Raw genomic sequence first — 25,580 nt, 5'->3', positions numbered from 1 at the left:
GAGTTGGAGAGAAAGCATTTAGTGCAGATCTCAACGAGAAGGGCAAGGAACCCTGGCAAGGTGCCAGGTAGGATTTCAGGAACCGAGAGCAGGACTGGTCAGGCTCAGGTGCCCACGTAGAGAGGGAACAGGTGGTTGATGGGGCCTTGGAAGGCACAGAGAGCTTCTCTTACTCTGGAGTGGAGCAGGAGCAGCATAAACATTTCTGAGCACCCTCGACAGACCCAGAAGAACAGCACAAGAGCTGTAGAAAATGAAGTTGTCATGCGCTAGCAACAACACAGACCTGCAGGGACAAGTGGCCAGAGACTCGATGGGACCCCAGTATCTCGTGGGATGGCAATGTAGACAAAGGACACTGAGGACTAAAGGGCTCCTCCTTCCAAGTAACTTGGTATCACATATGCTTGTTCTAACTTGCTGAGGGGTACAGAGAGCGGTGGTCATATTTAGAGTTGCTTGAAATAGGTTCCTGACACCCAAAAGAATAAAGAAAGCTGTATTAAAAAATAAAAATTAAGATACAAAGTAATAAAATTTTCTTCTTACATAGCTGTCTTTGTCAGTTGAGGTTTGGAAACATTTACTTTAGGTATAGAATGAAGTCATTACAATTTTTTCCCTTTCTCTATCCCTTATATCGGTGGTTGCCAGACCTGGTTGATAATGAGAATTACCTGGAGAGAGATCTGGATTCAGTTAGTATATATGGGGAGATTATGGTGATGGGCCAGGTTTGGGAACCTTTCTTAATGCTGCATAAACCAATGGCAGACACGACAACGTCCGCAACATAAGGCAAGAGCATAAAATTTGTGACAGAGGATTCAGTTCATGAACGTGACCAGGATATGATAAGATATCTGGGTCACGAAGGGCAGCAACAGGAGACGCAATCAATACTGGAATGTTTTCTCTAGTGATGCAAAACATCCATAAGAGATGTGAAATGTGGGAGATCTCTTAATCAGCACATACACCCAAGATATAAAGAAAGTAGCCTCATATTCTGAGAGCAAAATAAGCTTGAAGCTCCCAAACATGTGCCAAAGAGAAAATCATTGCCACATCTTAGGTTTTAGTAAATTACAGAAAATTAGAATATAAGCCTTGTCTTTTAGGCAAACAAAAGTGACCAAAAATATCAAATACAGGAACTAACCACCTAGCTTTCTTGCAAGTAGAAATGTTATAGTATCAGGAAAAAAGTTTCTGTCTGCAAGAGAATGCTCAACTCAAAGTGGCTTAAACAGTAAGAGGGTAAGTTACAGAAAAAGAGGTCTAAAGGTAGGGAAATGTCTTCTGGGTTGATTAATTTGTTTTGTCATTTTTGTGGAAAAAGATGGTGGCAGTCATTCCAATTATGTTCTCATACACCTTCATCGAGACCAAAGGGTCTCTTCCAATGTGTCTCTTTTTCAGGAGCTCCAAAACCCTTCCCAGGGCTCCCCAGAAGTTCTTTAAATGTCCCTTCCCAGGACTGCACCACCTGCCAACATCTAAGCCATGCATTGAGAAAGGATTGGGACTGCAGGGGTTTCTTTAGGGTACCTGGTACCGCAACCCCACAGGGACATGGGGAAGCACATGGCTTCGGAGAGGAAGGAGGAGCCTGAAATGAGAGAAGAGTGGTTTCTCCACAAAGAAGAAAGGGGGTTAGCTTTGAGAAACGATGTCTGCTGAAACTGTGGCTGAAAGCGATTCCTCTGTAGTGACATTTCCAATATGAACTGAAGCTCTTGACAGTGAGACCATCCACCCAAGTGCTGCGTGTCCTGGTGATATGTGCTCAGAATAAACTAATCTTGACTTTTGTGTGTGTGTTTAATTAAGACATGGTTAGTAAGTTAAGCATGTTTTGCAGCATCTGAGACTTTCTAGACTTTCAATATATCTATTTAGAATTAAGTTGTGCCACAGTCTCTTTGATGATATAGGTGGTACATTATAAATTCATGAACACAAGACAACATAGGGTTGAACTCACACTTGGAAATGCTACACCACTTCCACAAACTGACATTTTTCTGGCTGGTATACACAAATTTAAATAAAATGAGCACTTCTCCCCTCCAGTACCCATGACATGGGAGTGCATATTAACATTCCCTCTATAGGATAGACTCAGGACTGTCCTTCAATCAGATTTAAGAATTGTCATTTCCATGTCAAGCAGGACCTCAAAACAAGTATCTGTGCCATCTACTCCATTCCTTACTATTCCACTCTTTCATTGACTTTCACTTCTTCACTTTTCCTTAATATCAGAGGGCTCTGGAAAATATAACACTATATATGCATGACCCACCAGACTAATTAAGATTACATTTCTGTTTGGCTTGAGCTCTGCAACATTATCAGTACTCATAAGTTTGAGCAGAGAAGCAGACAAACTTGTTGAGATGTTCATTCAACAACTTCAACATGTTAATACAACAACTTGTTAGAAATGAAGGACTCCTAGAAACCAGCAAGAGGCTCTACTAGGAAACAAGTCATGTAAACACAGCGCAATGCTAAACATGCTATTTATTATGCTTACTGCTACTCTTAGCAGAGCAATCAGTATCCTTGCCAAGACTTTGGTCCCACTTCAGCATTTAACACTGGAAACATGAAGCAAGTTTAGAGAAGACTCAGAGAACATTTAGGGTAAATAAGGGCCTGCTTAAATCATTAGCAGGTATAAAACACAGTCCAATGCAGTAGGGAGCAGGACGAGGAAGACAGGAACCCTGCCCTTGGACTTCCTCAACTCATGGAAAGATTCCAGGAAATGTGGTAAGTCTGAGAAAAGCATCTGAAAAATTGTACAGATGAAAGTGACCACCAGGACAAATAGGACTTGCTTCTCTGTCAGAAGAAGTGAGGTATACCTCCAGGACAGCTCAATTCCTACTTGTAACCTAAATCCTAGAACAATGCCCTGAGTAAAATAGGTGCTCAATAAATATCTGCTGGATGAATTTTAAAATGCTGTAAGCTCAGGGTGCCTGGATGGCTCAGTTGGTTAAGCATCCAACTTCAGCTCAGGTCATAATCTCACAGTTCATGGGTTCAAGCCCCACATTGGGCTCTGTGCTGACAGCTGAGGGCCTGAAGCCTGCTTCAGATTCTGTGTCTCCCTCTCTCTCTGCCCCTCCCCTGCTCACATTCTGTCTGTCTGTCTCTCTCTCTCAAATAAACATTAAAAAAATTTTTTTAAATGCTCTAAATAAATAAATAAATAAATGGCAAGGCAAGGGGGCCAAACCAAAGATCCCCTCACTTATGCCTTCTCCACTTTTCTTCCAATGAATGTAATACTCCTCCCGTTCATTTTCTCTTCAAACACAAGGTATTTTTTGAGCATTTGTTGCTCTGCAAGGAAGTGCTGAGCAGGATACAATATTATTTTTAAAATATGGTCCCTCAATTCAAACGACTTTCGATTTGACAGGAAAAATAAATGCCTACACAGATATCCAAAATGCAAAGCAGAACACAGGGTCACACAAATAGTTCACAGAGAGTACTACAGCTTTTAGGAATGAAGGTTCACTTCTGGCACATGTGACCAGGAAGAAAGGTATAATGGAGGGGAGGATACACGAGCTGGGCTTTAAGAATAAGATTTCAATAAGCAAAAACGTGTGCACCTGGGAGAGAAGACAGACATGCATTGCAAGCAGAGAGCCCTCCAAGGGAAAATTCATTCATTTATTTACTTAATCAGTATTATTGCTTTTATTACTTTTGCTGGAGATGATTGATTTTTATTTATTAAAGTATAATTGACATACAATATTATATTCATTGCAGGTGTACAACACAGTGACTTGACACTTGTATATGTTGTGTAATAGTTTCCACAATAAATCTAGTTACTATCAGTCACCTTACAAAGTTAATACAATGCTATTGACTCTATTCCCCATGCTCTACATTACATCCCTATGATTTATTTTATAAACAAAGTTTGTACCTCTTAATTGCCTTCACCCATTTCATACACCCAATCCCCCTCCCCTCTGGCAGTGACCAATCCTTTTTCTTTTTTTTTTTTTTTTAATTTTTTTTTCAACGTTTATTTATTTTTGGGACAGAGAGAGACAGAGCATGAACGGGGGAGGGGCAGAGAGAGAGGGAGACACAGAATCGGAAACAGGCTCCAGGCTCTGAGCCATCCGCCCAGAGCCTGACGCGGGGCTCAAACTCACGGACCGCGAGATCGTGACCTGGCTGAAGTTGGACGCTTAACCGACTGCGCCACCCAGGCGCCCCCCAATCCTTTTTCTGTACCTTTAAGTCTGCGTTTTGTTTTGTATTTTAGATTCCACATATAAGTGATATCATGCAGTATTTGTTTTTCTGTGCCTGACTTACTTCACTTAGAAAAATACTCTCAAGCTACACTCACACACACACACACACACAAACACACACCCATCTTCTTTTTCCGTATCTCAGCTGTTTTTACTGAATATGATTTTTACTTATTGTGGTATCACTGACATATGATATTATATTAGTCTTTGATGTCCAACAGAGTGACAAATAATGCAGCAATCAACATGTATCTTTTTGAATTAGTGTTTTTGTTTTCTTCAGATCAATACCCAGTAGAATTGTTGGATCATTTTGTGGTTCTATTTTTAATTTTTTGAGGAACCTCTACACTGTTTTCAACAGTGGCTGAACCAATTTACTCAAGGGTTTCCTTTTCTTCACATCCAGGCCAAAACTTGTTATTTCTTGTCTTTTTGATGATAACCGTTCTGATAGATGTAAGGTGATATCTCACTGTGGTTTCATATCGCATTTTCTTGATGATCAGTAATGTTGAGTATCTTTTCTTGTATCTGTTGGTCATCTGTCTTCTTTGGAAAAATGTTTATTCAGATCCTCTGCCCATTTTTTTAATTGGACTGTTCCTTTTTTTTTTTTCACTGAGTTCTATGAGTTCTTTACACATTTTGTATATTTATCTCTAATCAGATATATCATTTGCAAATACCTTCTCCCATTCAGTGGGTTGCCTTTTCATTTTGTTGATAGTTTCCTTTACTCTGCAGAAGCTCTTTGGTTTGATGTAGTCCTATTTGTTTACTTTTGCTTTTGTTTCCCTTGTCTTTGGAGTCAGATCCAAAGCAAACATTGTTAAGACTAATGTCAAGGAGCTTTTGCCTATATGTTTTCTTCTAGGAGGATTTTGGTTTTAAGTCTTACATTCAAGACTTGAAACCATTTTGAATTGATTTTTGTATATGGTGTAATACAGTGGTCCAGTTTCATTCTTTTGCATGCAGCTTTCCAGTTTTCCCAACACCATTAATTGAAGACACAGTCCTTTCCCCACCATATATCCTTGGCTCCTTTGACCATGTATATGTGGATTTATTTCTGGGCTCTCTATTCTGTCTTGTTGATCCTTGTGTCTGTTTTTATGCCAATACCATACAGTTTTGAATACTATAGCTTTGTAGAATAGTTTGTAATCAGGCAGTGTGGTACCTCTGGCTTTGTTCTTTCTGCATTGTTTTGGCTATTCAGGGTCTTTTGTGGTTCCATATAAATATAATTATTTGCTCTAGTTTTGTGAAAAATGTCATTGGAATTTTGATAGTGATTGCACTGAATCCCTAGATTGCTTTGGGTCATAAGACAGTTTGGAAATGTAAATTCTTCCAATCCATGAACATATACTATCTTTCCATTTAATTGTATCTGCTTCAATTTCTTTCATCAATGTCTTACACTTTTTAGTTTACAGGTCTTTCACCTCCTTGGTCAAATTTATTCTGACTTTTTTTTTTATGCGATTATAATTGTAACATTTTCTTGATTTCTCTTTCTGATACTTTGTTATCAGTGTATAGAAATGCAACAGATTTTTGCACGTTAATTTTGTATCCTGCAATTTTACTGAATTTTATTTATTAGTTATAACAGATTTTTGGTTGAGTCTTTGGGGTTTTCTATACATAAGTATCATGTCATCTGCAAAGAGTGGCAATTTTACTTCTTCCTTTCCAATTTGGATACTTTTTATTTATTTTTCTTGACTAGTTGATGTGGCTAGGACTTTCAATACTATGTTGAATAAAGTGGGTATAGTAAGCATCCTCGTCTTGTTACTTAAAGGAAAAGCCTTCAGCTACTCACTGTTAAGTATGATATTAGCTATGGGTTTTTAATATATAGCTTTTAGATGTTAAGGTATGTTCTCTCTATACTCACTTCATTAAGAATTTTTATCATAGGGGTGCCTGGGTGGCTCAGTCGGTTAAGCATCTGACTTCAGCTCAGGTCACAATCTCACGGTCCGTGAGTTCGAGCCCTGCGTCGGGCTCTGGGGCTGATGGCTCAAAGCCTTGAGCCTGCTTCCGATTCTGTGTCTCCCTCTCTCTCTGCCCCTCCCCCGTTCATGCCTTGTCTCTCTCTGTCCCAAAAATAAATTTTAAAAAAAGTTAAAAAAAATTTTTTTAAAAGAGTTTTTATCATAAATGGATGTTGAATTTTGTCAAATGCTTTTTGTCTATCTATGGAAATGATCATATAATTTTTACTTTTCATTTTGTTAATATGGTGTATTGCATTGATTGACTTGTGGATGTTGAACCATCTTTTCATCCTTGTAATAAATTCCACTTGATTATAGTGTATGATTATTTTAATGTATTGTTGAATTTAGTTTGCTAATATTTTACCGACAATTTTTGCATCTAGGTTTATAAGGGATATTAACCTATAATATCCTTGTCTGGCTTGGGTATCAGGGTAATGCTGGCTTTGTGAAATAAGGTTGGAAGCTTTCCCTCCTTTTCAATTTTCTGGAAGAGTTAGAGAAGGATAGGTACTAAGTCTTCTTTGAATGTTTGGTAGAATTCACCAGCGAAGGTGCTGGTCCTGGACTTTTGTCTATTTCAAGGTTTCTGGTTATTGATTCAATATCCTTACTAGCAATTAGTCTATTAAGATTTTCTGTTTCTCCCTGATTCAGTCTTGGAAGCTTGTAAATGTCTAGGAACTTATCTCTTCTAGGCTGTCCGATTTGCTGGTATATATCATTCATAATAGTCTCTTATGGTCCTTTGTATTTCTATGGTATGAGTTGTGACTTCTTTTTCATTTCTGACCAATTTGCACAATCTCTTCTTGGTGAATCTAGTTAAAAGTTTGCCAATTTTGTTTATCTTTTCAAAGAACCAACTCTTAGTTCCATTGACCTTTTTTGCCTTTTTAGTCTCTGTTTCATTTATTTCCACTCTGATCTTTATCATTTTCTTCCTTCTACTAACTCTGGAGTTCATCTGTTCTTTTTCTATTTCCTTTCAGTATAAAGTTAAGTTGTTTGAGATTTTCTGGTTTCCTGAGGTGTGCCTGTATCACTATAGACTTCCATCATAGAAGTGCTTTGGCTGTGTCCCATAGATTTCGGTAGGTTGTGTTTTTGTTTTCATTCTAGGTGTTTTGTTTTGTTTTTTTTTTTTTAATTTCTTTGATTTCTTCTATCACTTAGTAATTGTTCAGTAACATGTTGTTTAATCTCTGTGTATTTGTAGTTTTCCTGTTTTCTTCTAATAACTGACTTCAAGTTTCATACCATTGTGGTCAGAAAAGATGCTTGATATGATTTCAATCTTCTAGAATTTACTGAGACTTATTTTGTGGCCTACCATATGATATATCCTGGAAATATTCCATATATACATGAGAAGAATGTAAATTCTGCTGCTTTTGGATGGAATGCTCCGCATATATCTATTAAGTCCACCTGGTCTAATGTGTCATTTAAAGCTGATATTTCCTTAATAATTTTCTGTCTAATGTATCCATTGATGAAGTGGGATGTTAAAATCCCCTACTATTATTGTATTGCTGTCATTTTCTCCCTTTTGGTCCGTTAATATTTGCTGTATATATTTTGGTGCTCATATGTTGGGTGCATACATATCAACCAATATTCACCATTTTAGGTGCCAGTGATATAGTAGAAAACAAAACAAATCCTGCCTTTGTATGAAATTATAGAAAAGCTCCTCGTGTGTTTTAAAAACGTTTGTTAGTCTTTTTTGTTAATGCATAGAATTAAGGAAGTTAACAAAATAAATACCAAAACAGGAAAGGTAGATTCCAATGGTGGTATTGATTGTGAAGGCACCAAAAGTCAGGATAAAGAATTCTTGAGTAGTTAGTTCTGTTGACAATGGAGAATCATTAGAGGTTTCTCAACCAGGGAATGTCCTAAACAAAGTGGTGCTTGGAAAGATTAACTGGGTGGTAGAGTCCAGGGCTGGGTAACTGAGGGTGTGGTTTGGAAGTAGGAAGAACAATTAGGCAACTAGTGTATCCTATTGGGAAGGATCCAGCATAACCATTATTTCCTCTGATGTAATCCCTGATTTAATCAGTCAGGGTTAGGTCTCACGGAGATGTTCTCATAATAATCTGTCTCATCTTTGACAGTACTTATTGCATAGTATTGCAGATGCCTGTTATTAATTCTTATCTTTCCATTAATCATAAAGGAAGAAACTGAGCTTCATTATCTTTGTATTCCCAGTGCCTAGACTAATGTCTGGCATGTAGCAGACAAAATTTGTGGTTTGAGAAAATACTCAAGTGTTATGCATTGAATTGTATCCCCTCAAAATTCATATGCTGAAGTGCAAACACCTAGTACATCTGAATATGATCTTATGTGGAGGAAGAATCTTTACAGAAGGTAAATTAAATATATCTAGAAAATATTCACACGAAAACCTATATACAAATATCTATAGTGACTTTATTCATAATCACCCCAAACTGTAAACAACCCAAGTTCCTCAATTAATACATGGATAAACAAACTGTGGTATATCCTTTCAATGAAATGCTATTCAGCAAAAAAAGCAAAGGGACTAGTGATATTTACAACATAGACGAATCTCAAATATGTTTATGCTAAGTGAAGTATGCCAGACTCAAAAAACTATATACTATATGATTCCACTTACAACATTCTGAATAAAGCAACGCTATAAATACAGACCATATCAGTGGTTACCAGGGTATGGAGTTCGGAAGAAGGGTTGATTACAAAGCACCGTACAAAGAAATGTTTTAGGGTGATGGAAATACCTGTATCTTAACTCTGATGGTGGTTACATGATTCTATGAGTCAAAACTTGTAGAACTATGAAGCAAAACACAGTGAATTTACTGAATGTAAAAAGAGTTAATTTACTGAATATAAATTTAAAAGATTTTAAAATCCCTCCAAAAGTAAATTACATATAAGAGAGAAGAAACTTGGGCTGAATCACACTTTTCTAAAGCAAAATTCAATGGTAAGTGAATTAACACAACATTTTTAAAGAAACAAAGTATAACCCAGGAATATTATACCTAACTAAGATCTTGCTCAAGTACAAAGGCAGCATAAATACCTCCTCAAGAATGGAAGAACACAGGGTATATAACATCCATCAGCTTTCTTGAAAAAACTTTATGATGACAAAATCAAGTCAATATAGAGATGAATCAAAAAATACAGGAATAGAGAAGCCCTTTAAAAAAGACTTGTTGGTGAAGCCCTGACTTTGGCTTTCAGAACATAGCATTCTTCTAACTGGCCTCATCTCTTTCCATCTGTAAGCTCTTAATCGTTTTATTCTGCTGGGTTTCTTTTTCATACTCCCGCACTGGGGGTTTCTCCCTCAATATGTACCAGTAATTTTTTTTGTCTTTGCATCTACTTGCTCCTACTATTATAGTAACAACTCCCAGATCTATACTCTGAACCCCAGTCTTGTACCTATGCCAGACTCGACCATTCCCAACTGCCAATAAACACTGTAACTTGGACACTCCACTGCCACACAAAACCTAACTAATCTCAAAAGGAACTTAACTTGCCCAACTCCTTCCACCAACTGGCTTCTTTACCCAACACCGATGTTAGTGGCTTGACTTTTCTTCTGATCCAAAACATTACAATCATCTTTGACTCTGCCTTTTTGCCTCTAACCTGTGAGCTGTTACAAATTCTCTGAGTTTTCTTAGATGAAAACTTTCTCCATCATTCTCACTACTAACAACTAGAACCCCACTGCACACCTATATTACTGCAACTAAGCCTGGAAAACTCCTGCCTACACTCTTATTTCCTTTAAATTCCTGCTTATGGCTAATATTATTACCAGAAAAAAAATCACCCTAACATATCACTTTTACCTTCTTCTCCCCCAGGATGCCCTATTATAAATCACTTAAGGCCCAAGTTCTTAGCTCCATTATCTGACTCCATTCTCCCCTTTCAACTTTACTTCCCACCACTCTCTTCTACTCTTTGATATTAAAAACCTCTTTTTTTTCCCCATTTTTTTCTTTCATCTCCCACCTGTCCCTCCCCACCCCTCCCCACACCCAAAGTCACCAACTGTTTGGTTTTCTTCCTATCACACTTTTTCTACTTACATAAACTGGGGACTTGCAAACTTCAAGCGGTGCTTGTTCACAGACCCAGTTGTAGCACATGAGGATTTATAAGAAGGGGAAGCAGCAGCTCAACTGGACAGGCAGATTGCAGCTGAATAATAAGGATCCCTAAGAGCGAGTGTGTCACATTTGTCTTAGAGCATTAGCTCTCAAATAAAAACACTGACTCAATCACGGTATCACAAGAAAGCACCAACAAGTAAAACAAAATACGATTTCTCTTGTAATCACTATGGATGAGATTTGTATGAACACTTCCTGCCATGGGAACTTTGCCACTGTGTGCCTCAGATGAAAGCAGTTCCTCTGCTTTCATAAATTAGCCAAGAGGTTCAAAAGCAAGGCAGCAACAGGCTGCACTAAGCAAAGCAGACCTTCTCTCGGACAAAGGTCAGAAAGACTTTTCTCCCTTGCCCAAATCAACCCGGCCCAACCTGGAGCAGAGATTGAGGGAGACACAGATTTTGCAATTAAAAATCTTTTTTTTTTTTTAATTTTTATTTTAGACAGAGAGTGCACTTAGGGGAGAGGGGCAGAAGAGGGGGGTGAGAGTGAGTGAGTGAGAGAGAGAATCTTAAGCAGCCTGACGTGAAGCTCAATCCCATGACCATGGGATGATGACCTGAGCCGAAATCAAGAGTTGGACACTCAACCTACTGGGCCACCCAGGCACTCCCAAAAGCTATCTTGATTTAAGTTTTAAGGTGGGACTCCTGGAAAGAATACCATTTTAATAATGAGTTAATAGATGCAAGCAAATATGTGAAACAGGTGGTTAAAGCTTAAGTAGGAATTCATGAGGCGGCACCTGGGTGGCTCAGTAGGTTAAGTGTCCAACTCTTGATTTTGCTTCAGGTCATGTTTCCATAGTTCATGGAATCAAAATGCACAATGGGTTCTGCACTGACAACACAGCATGGAGCCTGCTTGGGATTTTCTTTCCCCCACCCCCTTCTCTCTCTCTGCCCCTCTCCTGCTCACTTGTGCTCTCTCAAAATAAAGAAATAAACTTAAAAAAAAAAAAGTAGGAATTCATGAGTAAGAAACAGAACCACAGATGACAATCAGCTTTCTTATCAAACCTCAGAAGTCTTGGATTATTGCTCAAAAAGTGAAGAGGTATTAACAGATCTTGTGTGGAGGGAGGTTTCTTGAAGAAACAAAAGGAGCTGATCTAACTTAACACAGGCAGCACAACCAGGCAGATCTGAAATCAGATGCTGCCTCTATTTCCTGAGGCAAGGGACAGCCAGTTCCTACCCAAGTTACCCAAGGGAATAACAAGAGTGCCCAACCATCCAGGGCTCTGTGTCAAGTATTACTCTAGGTGTTTCATTCATATGATCTAGTTAATCCTCATTGCAACACTATGAAAGACATATCATTATCTTCTATGTCACAGAGAAGTAAACTGAAGCCCAGAGAAGTTAAATAACTTGTTCCTTAGCACACAGTTATTATGCTGCAGGGCAGCTGTTCAAAATTCAACAGGACTCTAGCCTGTGTTCATCTACTAGAGCATGTAGCCTTCTAGTGTGGAGGGTGGTAAGAGAGGCAAGATGGCAAAAAAGACTTAGCCAATCAACCAACATTTGTTTACCCCAAAGTTGGTCCTATGCTGGAGATTCAAGAGTGGACCAGACAACAACTAAATTGTATACTTTGAATGCGTGGATTGTGCGGTACATGAATTATATCTCAATGAAGCTATTTTTAAAATGTTGACTAGACAGAGTTCTTGCCCTCTTGGAGTTCATATACAAGTACACAGTTATATAACATATGCTTTACAAGAGCAATGAGCCTAGAGTGCTTTTAGGAGAGGGCACTTACTCCAGTCTAGAGCTTGAATCATGGATAGAGATGAAGAAAGTCTTCCTGGAGGAAGTCATGTCTGAGCTGATCACTGAAAGGGTAAGTAGGAGCAAGGCTGATATATCCTGCAGAAATGTAACTTGGGGATTTCTAATAAGAGAAAGTTAACACAATCTAATCAAGCTGAGACTTTTACACCTGAGAAGGCTTGTAGTTCTCCTTACTGCTAATCTCCCCAGTCCACCATATGGAAAAGTGTCAAAAAGGATAAAGGTAAACTCAAGGAAAAAAAGTTTAAGTCCCCCACTGGGACAAATTTCCAAATTCAGTAACAAAATCTAGAAGTGTCAACCACCCACCCTCACAGATAGGTTAACACAGAGCTGAAAGTCTTTGCATGAAGAGGTCTGTCCACCGATAGATGAGGAAACAAAGCCAGCCTGTCTATTGTTAACAATTAGATGCTACCCTTCATATAAAAGAAACCATTTAAAATTTATGTGGTGAGTAAACTTTAGTAGACTGTGATAGTTCTGTTAAAATTACAGAAGGTGATATGAAACTGAATGCAAACTGAGGAAGAAGTCCCTTTAAAATCTCAAAAACAGGGGCGCCTGGGTGGCTCAGTCGGTTAAGCGTCCGACTTCGGCTCAGGTCATGATCTCACAGTTCGTGAGTTCGAGCCCCACGTCGGGCTCTGTGCTGACTTCTCAGAGCCTGGAGCCTGTTTCATATTCTGTGTCTCCCTCTCTCTCTGCCCCTCCCCCGTTCATGCTCTGTCTCTCTCTGTCTCAAAAATAAATAAACGTTAAAAAAAAATTTTTTTTTAAATAAAATCTCAAAAACAAAGTTAGTCACCAGAATTTTCTAGCACTGCACAGAAAGGTGTTGTAAATGAAGGTTTTAAAAGACAGAATGATCGATCTCTAGAGAGGAGAACAGGATTAGTCAAGCTCTTTTTGCTTTCATTTTAACCAATTTTCTCACCTAGACCTGGATCTGCTAAGCAGAATTACCTGCATGCAACTTTGCTCAGTCTTTGCTTTGTCTACAGATATAACCAATTATAAATGAATGACTGGGGGGATTCTAGTTTATGAATCAGTTTCCTGAGTGTGGCTGGCCTTCCATTAACTCACTTAGGCCCTAAGAATGTATTTCTCCCCTCCAAACACACCAAATGACTTATGAATCTAGATCTCCAAGGTGGCCAGTTTGAGGGCTGTTCATGGAGACCCCAGACACAGCTTCAAAGAGAAGTGGGCAAAATTATCTGGAAGAATTTACTTTGCCATAGCAATATTTCTTAACAGTAAGTGGAAAGTTCAGAGCCGGAAGCTTTACTTCTCCTAAAACTCCGATCTCGTGAAGAGCACCACACAGACAACACTGCAGCTAAAAGGAAATGAGAGGACCTGTGTGAAGTGGTAGCCTTAGACCCAAAGCACATACAGAATTTAAGTGGTGGCCTTTAAATATATCCTACTGAGGCAGACACCTGGATGGCTCAGTTGGTTAAGTGCCCGACTTCATCTCCGTTGAATCAGGTCTTGATCTCACAGTTTGAGTTCAAGCTCTGCATAAGGCTTGCTGCTGACTGAGCACACCCCACTTCAGATCCTCTGTCCCCTTCTCTCTCGGCCCCTCCCCCCACTCTCAAAAATAAATAAACATTAAAATATTTTTAAAAAATAAATATATGTCAGCAAGCTAATGTAATGAACTAAAATTAAGAGAACTTTTATATAATACAATAACCAGCCTATATGACTTCTCCTAAAAGAACGTGATTTCTAATTGGATTAAAGAATTCTAACATGTTTCCCCTCTAAATAACCCACAGAAAATACTTGTCATTCTTTAAATGCTTTGTTTACTCCCCACTATACGAGAACATAAAACTATGAAAAATACTAGCAAGATAAAGAACATGTATCTAGAATCATAGAACTGGGAAAGAATTTAAGAATTATCTAAATCTACTCTTTAAATTCAGAAAACTATATAGGCAAATGAGTATTGTATTTTTCCATTAGCATTCTTCAGACTGAAGTCAGAAAAACCTTGGAAAAATCATGTTTTTGCCTAAACTTTGCACTGAAAAACAGGACCTAAAAATGCGGAAAGCCTTCAGGTTTGCTAAAGCAGAGATGGAATAGGAGAGTTATGTCCTAGCCCAGAAGTTACAGTAGTTTTTATCTCAGATCAATGGAGTGAAGAGGTATCTCGAGCAGATCTGAGGCATGTCCTGGAATACTGTGTAATAATACCAATCGCAAGGTGAGAACCTGTCTGAGCTCTGCCAACCTTATCTAAGACCTGAGGTCTGGGGCGGTTTTTAATCTTTCTGAATCTCCATTTCCTATTTACTAAATGAGGACAATATAGTCCATCTAAAAGGTTTTGTAAGTAATGGGGTGCCTGGGTAGCTCAGTCGGTTGAGCGTCTGACTTTGGCTCAAGTCATGATCTCACAGTTCATGGGTTCAAGCCCCGCGTTGGGCTCAGTGCTGACAGCTTGGGGCCTGGAGCCTGCTTTAGATTCTGTGTTTCTCTATCTCAGAAATATTTTTTTTTTTAATTAAAAATAATAAAGAATTAAAGGTTTTGTAAGTATTAAGCAATGGCATGGTTAACCTTAGGCACTACATTGGGTAAAGGCTTTACCTTTACAGACTGGGAACAGTAAACTAAGATGCAAACCTGAAGGTTTTTTTACCTGTACCCTAGTACAACCCACGACACCACAAACACAATTCCAGACACCATAATAGGATTTTGAAAGAGGGCTGGCCCCAGGTGTCTCAACACGTAGCTCTTAGGAAAATATACAATGACATTTCAGCTTCTCTGCAAGTTGTGAATACTTTAATGTTTCAAAACCTAACCAGTACACTTAGGAATTTAGCACATGGTTGATACATATTAATTTTAAATTACTGGACACAATATAGATTATTCAATAAATAATGTTAGAGCAAACAGGTAACCAAGCGGAAAAGAAAGTGGAATTCATATCTAATCTTATAATCATATATAATCCTATACCAAAATAAATTTCAGAATCATTAACAATTTAAATATAAAAAATAAAACCATGAAAATACCTGCTGGTTGGGGGATCTGAATAAAGAGAATACACAGAATCTCTCTGTACTAACGTTATAGGTTCCTGTGCATCTATAATTATTTCAAAATAAAAAGCTAAAAAAAATACTTGCAGAAACCTGAGCTAATTACTTTGTAATACTGAAATAAAGAAGGCCTTTACCATGATGACACAAAGCACAGAAGACAAAGATGTTAAGATTAATTAAACATGCTCACCTACAATTAACTGTTTATGCACGTCAAAACCCTAAGCATACAAAATCAAAAGAAAAATCAAAGAAAAAATATGTACACCTTATATCCTATTTCATATCCTGAAATACATGCATCTTATAAGCTAATTTCCTTAATATATGCACTGCCGATAAATTAATAAAAAAGCCAACAATCCAATAGAGAAATGGATAAAAGATATGAACAGTTTATAGAAAATGAAATAGAAATAGCCTTAAAATACATACAAAAAAAGATGACCAACCTTAGTCATGGGACAAATGCACATTTAAGCTAGAGAAACAGAAACATCACTTTTTACTGATAAGATTGGTAAAGACCATAAAGTTCGACGACATATTTTTTAGCCAAGGTGTACAGAAACAGTAGTTACTTGCATACATTGATGGGGGGAATGGGAACTGGTACAATCTCTGTCATTAGACAATAACTGCTGCAAAGCATAAGTTCTGCATGTATGCATCTGTGTGAAAAGTGCATGTATAAGATTTTTTACAAGAATTTTTTAATAGCAAAAGAAGTAGAAACTATCCAAATGTCCACCAACGTGAGACTTGTAACAAGCTGGTTTCATACCAGGGAATAATATACAGTTATAAAAAAAGAATTAAGTACCTTAACCTATCTGTCATGAAATAGTTACTAGAATATATAATAAATGCCAAGTACAAGATAAACATTTCTTTATTATATGCGTAGAATATTTCTGGAAAAATCGGTAAGAAACTGATAACACTGGTTACTTATTTGAATAAAGTTAAAAATTAAAATACTAATAATATATATGTATTGCTTCCTAAATTTTATGGCCACACATAGAAGGGAATAAACTAAGCAGTAATGATCATAAGTATACACATTTGCTGAGTCCTTGGTACAAGCCTGAAGCTACATCATACTAAAAAGAGATTATTCACTAAATAGGGACAGTAACATCATCAATACAAGCCAAAGTCATCGGTAGCTCACTTTCTTCCTCATGTCCCAAATTAGTATAGACCCTTGAAATAAAGCACATACTCAAATGTTTACGAATGAAAGAATGAATAAATGAATGAATGAAAGGATGAATGGATGGGATAGATAGATAGATAGATAGATAGATAGATAGATAGATAGATAGATAGATAAAGTGGTTAGAATAAAAAAATAGAAGCTGTAGGCTGTGATCTACCTCTGCTCCTATTTCCTTCTGTCATTAAGCAAGTCTTACTCGCCTTGTGCTTCCCTGTAAAATAAGAGGTGTCAGAATGCATCAGTATTTAAGAACCATGATCAAGATCCCTACATGATTTGCTGGATAATTACTTATGTGGTCAGCAAAACAATGCTCACCCCCAACCCCATGAAACGTTCATGGCTTAATCCTTGGAATGTGTGACTGTGTTACATTGCAAAAGGGACTCTACAGATAGAATTAAGGTCACAGACCTTAAAGTAGGAAGATTATCCTGGATTATCCAGGTAGGCCCAATGTAATTACAGGAGCCCTTACAACTAGAGAACTGTCTCTGGCTGCAAGAAGAGAAAGTCAAGAGACATGGCAGAAGAGGAAGGTAAAGAGATTCGAAACATGAGAATTCAATGCACTATTGCTGGCTCTGAGATGTAGAGGCCCATGTTCGAGGACTGGAGAGATGCCCCTAAGGGCATCCTCTAGCTGACGGCCAGCAAGGACATAGGGACCTCAGTCCTACAACCACAAAGAACTGCATTCTGCAGCAACCTGAATGAGTCTGGAAATAGATTCATTCTAGAGCCTTCTGAATAAAGTCCAGATGGCCAGCACCTTATAAAACACAAAGTAGAGCAATCAACCTTGCCAACCGGGACATCTGACCAAAAGAATAAATAAACAACATGAGTTTTAATTTGTGTTATTTTAATCCACTAAGTGTGTGATTTGTTATGGCAGCAATAGGATACTAATACACTACCTTTCTTTTCAGTTTAAGAATGATTTGTTGAGCCTCTTCTACATGTTAGGCCCTGTGCCACGTGTTTAGGATAGAAAAGTGGGTACAGGTTCTCAAAGAGCTCACAAATACAGAAACCCACTGACCTACACAATGATAGAGGTTAGCACAACACACTACAGGAATACAGAGAGCAGGCCTCTAACTGGCCTCAGACAGTTTACTTACCACTTCTGTAATCCCTTCACCATCCAAAAAGCCCTTCCCCAATGAATTACACTAACAACCTCATAACAAGTCAGAAATTGCAAGCCATCCTAACCTCCACTGACCCCTCAAGATCTGTGATATATACCACCCTAATAATATTTTCCATAAAAGTCCTGTCTCTTTTCCTCACCCCAACTACCTCCTTCAACCCCTGATTGCACCTTCCTGATACTTATATCTTACCTGGATCACTTACCTCCTAACTAACTCTCCTGATTCAGTAGCCATCCATTTCCCACCATCCACATGAGCCAACCCTCTAAGGATTAAATTGATCATACTGTGTGCCAGCTCAAAAATCCTTCGAGATGCGTTGCAAGTATCAGTCTAACTCCTTGGTTATCCTTAGCAACCTTTTTAAGCCCTACTACGGCAAAAAGTCTCTCCTTGGCTTCTAATTCCAGGGCCTAGGAAGGATCTGCTATGAAGATCCTTCGAAAGTATTTGCTGAAGTAACCAAATCAATCCCTGACTCCAGTCTCATCTCTTACCTTATAGCAGCCTCTTTGCACTATGTGCCTACTACTCTAGACTTACCAGAACCAGGCTGCTCCAGCTGCCCTCTCTCTATGCCCCAATTTTTCCTCATGGCTAAAAAGCCATGTTCATCTAGCTGGTAAGCAGATCTCATTTTTTAAGATTTTGCCCTCCTCTAATAGGATCTCTCCTCCCTTACAGCTCAACCATTCAGGGAAAGTGTCTAGTCTCTTCTGTACCCCTGTTGTAAGCTGTCCCCTCTTCCACCATGACATCTACAGCAACCCTCAAGAGCAATGCTACTCAAAGGTAGCCTGTGGACTGGTGCTAATGAACAAATGGTGTATTACCTGTCTGGATCAAGTTAAGTTCAGAAATCAAGTATAAGCATTTAAAAATTTTTATGGCAATTGGACATTGCTGTGACATGCAAGTATGTGACACTGGTTAAACAAGATATAGACCAGTTTGGGTGTTGTTGAGTTTGTGCGGTGAGTCACATGTGGTACAGATTGCATTTTAATCACATGCAACAAGACCACTTATTGGTTCATGAGAGAGTGAAAAAAACAAAAAACCCAATTGTCCACCACCACAGACAGTATGAAAAGCACTGCTCTAATGCACTCAGGCATGTTCTCATCTCTCACCTTCTGATATGCTATTGGCTGCCTAAAAATGCAGATGTCTGATAAACATCAGTGAATAAATAGAGACATGAATGATAAGAAGACCTCCTGAAAGACATGATACCTAAGTTGCTTTTAATATGGGGAGGAATTGAGCACTTTGAGGTACCAGAATGGGAAAATGCACTGAGAAAGAAGTGCTGATGAGGAATAGTGAGAAAAGATGTTGCATAGGCAAAAGAAAACTTTCAAAAGTGAAATATTATGCAGAAGCCTAATTATGTAAGGGAATTCAACCAGGCAGTTCTGCCAATGTCTTACCACCCTGATCCCCTAAAGCTTATCCCAAAAGCAACCCCTTACTGCAGTGTCCTAGCCTCACCTATAGGCAGAGGGAGCCCCTGATGGGTTTCAAACCAGTATAGTGGCCTAGCTGTATAAATGATGAATGTAAGGGGGTGAGCATAAGTGTAGGGACACCAACTAGGATTTAATTACAATCATCCCAATGAGAAATGCTTAAAGGCTTCAACAAGGGTAAAGACAGTTGGGTGATGTGCAGTGTCGTAGACATGAAGTCAAGAAATATTTATGAGGCAACACAGGAAGGGTTAAGTGATTACACAGGATTAAGGGACAAGGTAACATGACTAAAGTTTCTGGTTTGGTTTGAGTGACGAACGTCTATGGTTGCAACACCAGATGAGATTAGGAGCACAGAAAGAGGAACAGGTTTAAAGGGCAAAGGATTGGTAAATTTCAATGTGACAAACCTATGGAATATTCAGGTAGAGATGCCCAAAAGGCATTTGGGAGAAATTTCAAGGTGGAAGATACAGATTCTGAAAGCTTTCACATCTAGACGGTGATTAAAACCACAGTAATGGATGAATGAAGAAAAACAGTGGTGTAAAGACAAACCAAAGGAGAATACCATCCTTTATAAGTGGTAGGCTGAGGGAAGGAATCTTACAAGGAAGAAGACATCACAAGAAATTAGTACATGCAGAATCACAGAAAGAAATGTGAAGAAAATTCTGAAGAAGAAATGGTGACAAATAGCCATATGCATAGAGAAGTCCAGTATGACAGAGCTGAATGGTCTCCACCAACTTAAGTCAAACTGAAAGCCCCTGTGACTTTACGATAAAGCTGACTGATGAGGGAGAAACCAAAATACAAAAGCTGGTGAGTAACAGAAGACACTGGATAGGCCACTCTCAAGAGGCCTGTTTGAAAAAAAAAGAAAAAAAGAGACAAGAAGATATAAAATCCAGCTGTATCATTTTGGTAAAACCTTAAGAATGTTTAGAGTGAGAGGAAGAAACAACAGAGAGAAACAAGGAAGAACAACCAATGAAGGCCTGGAGGAGAAATAGAGAGAATGGAGACAGATATGAGATGGTGCTCTTCCTCTAATGGAGCAGGGTGCCACCTCATTCTCCAAGAAGGGGAAAGAAAAAGGAGGGCAAGATGTTGAGGAGTTTAATAAGACAGAAGAAAGTCTTTCTCAGGGCCTGCGTCTGGATTAGGGCCATACCTATGAGTTCCAATAATACCTTATTGCCACACCATAGCATTTACCATGTACTGTAACTGCCTAATTTATCTATACGCAGCACTAAACTGTAAACTCCAGGAAGGTATGGGCTGTATTTGTCCTGTTCACCACTCTATACTCAATGTCTAGCATAATGCCTGGCACAAACTAGGACCTAATTAAATGTTAACTCGACTAAATGGGGCCAAAAAATTAAAAGAGATTCAGCAACAAAAGCTTCAATTTTTCTAGCAAAGTAGGAGGTGAGGCCAAGAATTTAGAAAATAGGGTTTGGTGGAATAGTTTTGGAGAGTATGGGAAGATCAGAATACCTTTTGAGAGGAATGGAAAAATGAAAATCCTTCAAGGGCAAATTTCAAGCAGCTCTTCTCAATCGTAGTTGCACAATGGAATCACCTGAACATTAAGAAATACTGATAATTGGTAGGGCACCTGGGTGGCTCAGTCAGTTAATAATCTGACTTCGCCTCCAGTCATGAACTCACAGTTCTACATTGGACTCTGTGCTGACAGTTCAGAGCCTCGAGTCTACTTTGGATTCTGTGTCTCCCTCTCTCTCTCTGCCCCTCCCCTGCTCATGGTCTGTCTGTCTCTGTCTCTCAAAAATAAATAAACATTAAAAAAAAAAAAAGAAAAAGAAATACTGATGTTTGAGTTCCACTCCAAAATTTCCAATTTCATAAGCCTTGGCAGCCAAGGCATTGGCTTTTTTTAAAGTTCCCAAAGGATTCTGTTATGCAGTCAAGGTTGAGAGTCACTGAGTGGAAGGATTAAATAATGTTGGTCTGAGTGAAGCTGAGACTGGAAATCATGAATTGGCAGAGTCACCATTTCACCCAATTTTCTGCAATACTGTTCAGCTACCTGAGTATATGTGCGGAGGACCACTGGAGATTTAATTTGAAGTTGGTGCTTTGCCAGATACAAATGAAAGTGAAACAAGTATATTGCTGACAAACTGAGGAAAAACTAAGGTCCTTCTGAGTGTGAAGAGAGGGCGGTGTAAAAGACCTGAAGAGGAAATTAACAGAAGACAATGGAGGAGGGGAAGGAAAAAAAGGGAGGGAGGCAAACCATAAGAGACTCCTAAAAACTGAGAATAAATTGAGGGCTGATGGGGGGTGAGAGGGAGGGGAGGGTGGGTGATGGGTGTTGAGGAGGGCACCTGTTGGGCTAAGCACTGGGTGTTGTATGGAAACCAACTTGACAGTAAATTTCATATTGAAAAAATAAAAAGAGCTGAAGAGAGTGACAATGCGGTTGGAAGACGGGATTGTAATTTCTTCTCACCACGTGTTCATGTGATACGGCTCAGAGAATGGTAATGAAAGCAGGTGGTAACAGTGTTGAAGAGGTTATCACAGTTGGGTCAGACAAGGAACTTTGACATACTCACACACTGGCATCAAAAAGGATTTTGCAGCTTCCCAGAGCAAGAGTAGGTGTGGGGATAGAAAAGTAGACTAATCAGATGCCAAAGTCCACAATGCATTGTAGAACTGAAGAGGAAAACTATGAACAAAGAGCCTTAGCAAAGGCAGAGAGCACAAAGCCTGAGAGGGAGACATTCAGAAAAGGAGAGTTTTGTTTTATTTTATCATGGAAGTGTAAAAGTAACAGTTTCATTCAAACGTGGCAAGGAGAAGACAGGGGAATTCTAGCCAGTCCACCTTAGACATGTACCTTTCAACATGATAGAAAGCCTCCATTTCTCTCACCTCTACATCAAACCCGTCGGCAGATCCTGACAATTCTATGTTCTAAATATATTCTAGAATCCAACCACTTTTCACTCCAGTAGTGGCCCAAACCACTGTCATTCTTATCTGATTTACTGCAATAGCCTCCTAACTGATCTTCCTGATTTCACCTTTGTCCTCGGTCAATGTATTCTTCACACTGGAGAAAAAAACAAAATAAAAAATACCCAACTCATATCACTTCTCTGCCTAAAACATGGCAATGTCTTTCTACTTCATGCCAGTAAAAGTCCAAATTCTTACAACGGGCTATAAGGCCCTCCATAATCTGGGCCCTGACTACCTCTCTAACTTTTCCTCCTTCCCACTTCTCTTAGCTTTAGCCACATTGGGTGTGGCTCCTTAGCATTCCTTGCACACATCAAGAATGCTCTTGCCTCAAAGCATTTGAAACCGTTATCCCCACCACCTGGAATTCTCTCTCTCTCTCTTGTGTTTTTTTAACGTTTATTTTTATTTTTGAGAGAGAGAGAGCGTAAGCAGGGGAGGTACAGAGAGAGAGAGAGAGGGAGAGAGGATCCAAAGCAGGCTGTGTGCTAAAAGCAGGGAGCCCGATGTGGGGATCCAACTCACAAATCATGAGATGGTGACCTGAACCAAAGTTGGACGCTAAACCGCCTGAGTCACCCAGGTGTCCCTGGAATTCTCTTCCTGAAGATAATCTGCCATGGCTGTGGCTTCACTTCATTCAGCTCTCTGCTAAAATGTCACCTTCAGCACCGCACTAACACATATGTCCCTATCTTTATTGCTTTATTTTTCTCCACAGCACTTAACATTATTTTTATATATTCCACCAATATTTTTTTTTAATTTTTTTTTCAACGTTTATTTATTTTTGGGACAGAGAGAGACAGAGCATGAACGGGGGAGGGGCAGAGAGAGAGGGAGACACAGAATCAGAAACAGGCTCCAGGCTCCGAGCCATCAGCCCAGAGCCCGACACAGGGCTCGAACTCATGGACCGCGAGATCGTGACCTGGCTGAAGTCGGACGCCTAACCGACTGCGCCACCCAGGCGCCCCATTCCACCAATATTTTATATTTATTTGCTTTCTGTATCATTCCCCACACCCTCCATAACACCCTAGAATATAAGTTCTTCAAAGGCAGGGATCTTTATCCATTTTGTGCATTGCTGCCTCTCTAGCACCAAAACAGTACCTGAGATGTGGCAGACACTCAAATATTGTTCAGTGGATGAATGGATGAACCTTCTCATAAGTAGTGTACAGAAAGGGGTGGGAGGAAAGAGCCACATTCAGTCATGTTTGGAAGGTGATGGGACTGAGGACAGAAAAGCATTTGTGAACACGATGGAACACAGTTTAAAAGATAAAAGACAGAGATGAAAGTGTGGTTGACAGTAGGAAACAATAGAAAGGCTGTAATACCCAGTAAAGGGGTTTCTCTTTTAAGCAGTAAGCAATAATTACAAGGAAGAGAGGAAGAGTGGGAATCAACTGGTCTCAAATACCTTGCCTTTGAGACAAACCAGAATTTGCAATAACAGATTCAGCCCGGGTGGGAAGAGAAATATGACAGGAGCCCCAAAAGTGGAGGGAGATGGTATCCAGAGGTGGGTGGTTAGGTCATGTGGATTGATGAATCCTAGAGAACACAATAATCATACTAGTCTTTTCCATTATATATTTGAACACAGGGAAAGTATTATAAAATATATAATAATACACATCCATAAAATATACAGATAGGCCCATAAGAGGAAGAAAAATAAGTGGCCCTCAAAGAAAATTGTGGATAAGAAATGTAACTAATAGTAAGATTAAATTAATTCATCCTCACTTTCTATTTATGGGTACAATTCATTTATGCAACCTTACCCACTGGAATGAGTGTTCCACAGAAGTATATATTTTATATAACAGAAAGGCTAACCCCAGATGCAACCACTTTAAAAAGTACTTACGGAAAAAAAAAAAAGTAAAACATTTTTTGAAAGATTTCAATCATCTTATATACTGAACTTTCCTGGATAATTCAAGGATATTACTGAGAGCAGGGGTATCACAACAGTACCCTCTGTGACTACTGGGGCTGAAGATATGACCTTTGCCTACAGTAAAAAGTTCCAAACTTCCAGGCATTTCAAATACCTGCATCTGCTTTTAATAGATTTCCTGTCCCCTCCCTTGTTAGCCATCACACTTAGCTTGTCACCAGCATTCCCATTGCTATAAGATCCTACTTATTCTAATTTACTGTCCCTAATCTGCTATGGGAGGGGAAATAAAACAACCAATAATGTTGGGCTATGTAAAATAATGCAAAAAAGAATATGATTAAACACCAGAGGCTCTCTCTAAAGATCAAACAGAAGTTTACTCAATGGACTTCAGGACACTGTTTTCTCTGCTCAGGTATGATTGCTCTGCTTTCTTACTGGTTTCAATCACATTTTAGGATCAAAACTTCCTGATAAATGCCTTCTGGGTTAGCATACTGTTCCTGTATTTACGTGACCTTCTTCATTCAATTCTAAGAAAATGATTATTATTAAGGTCTCAGTCTTGTTTAACAAATTAAAAACTAACACAGATTTAGGACAGGATTTGTATTTATCTTGGGTCTGCAAAAGATTATTTCCAATTGAAAATGAAATCTATAATTTGGTTATTTTAATCAAATAAAAGATTTTCCCAAGGAAAATGAAGTTACATTTCTAGGCTAGTAGACATATTGATTTAATGCAAAATATATGTAAAGTATATTTGTAGTAAAGAATAGCGTTGCTAAATACCATTACTTAATGTTTAAGTTAAATAATTTTGATATGAAAGATTCTGGAAGCAACAACTTACACGAACATTTCCCCCCACTATTTATCTGGATAGAAAAATATAGCTTAGTTCAATCTTGTCATGGTGTGGGCCTCTCTAAGGCCTTTTCGAACAATAGTTCAGCATCAGCAAACAGAAATTACAGATAATACAAGATTAAAACAATGCCTTTCCTATAATAGTGGTCTTGGTGAATATTTACAAACATATTTCTAGGTAAACAAAGAAAGACTTTTCTTTCTAATTAGTTATACACAAGATACTTAAATAATTTCCATGGAGTCTCCTTCTGGTGGGGGAGGAGAGAGGCAAGGGAGAAATTCTAGTTCTTCCGGCTTTATCTACCATTATGAGTTTTAACCACCTGATCTTTGAAATACTTCACAAGTACAAATTCTAACTGCCCCTTCATAAAGTAATTACCTAGAAGAGGCCACCTTGGTTAAAAGCCTCAAAGTAAATGATCATGTAGTTTGTTCATCTCACCTGCAATGATTACCAATGAAAAGAAATAAAGAAATGTCCAGAATTTCAAACAAAGCA

General features: G+C 38.7%; 1 protein-coding gene across 2 annotated transcripts in view; it reads right to left on the bottom strand.

Moving 5' to 3' along the window:
• The window catches only part of ELOVL7 (ELOVL fatty acid elongase 7), a 75,919-nt gene that overhangs the window by 37,702 nt on the left and 12,637 nt on the right, over positions 1–25,580 (bottom strand). Inside the window, exon 1 of one of the 2 annotated variants that reach the window (XM_040452478.1) lies at positions 10,444–10,574. The exons of the other annotated variant lie outside the window; for it this stretch is intronic. The gene's annotated coding sequence lies outside the window, so the exon portion shown is untranslated. Of the gene's footprint in view, positions 1–10,443; positions 10,575–25,580 lie in introns of those variants that run through there. 2 annotated transcript variants of the gene reach the window in all.

This window comes from Herpailurus yagouaroundi, unplaced genomic scaffold (assembly GCF_014898765.1).
Source record: "Herpailurus yagouaroundi ecotype Mexico unplaced genomic scaffold, PumYag 29, whole genome shotgun sequence".
Lineage (NCBI taxonomy): Eukaryota > Metazoa > Chordata > Mammalia > Carnivora > Felidae > Herpailurus > Herpailurus yagouaroundi.
Note: the sequence above shows the minus strand (reverse complement) of the source record. Positions and strands in the feature narration are given on the sequence as shown.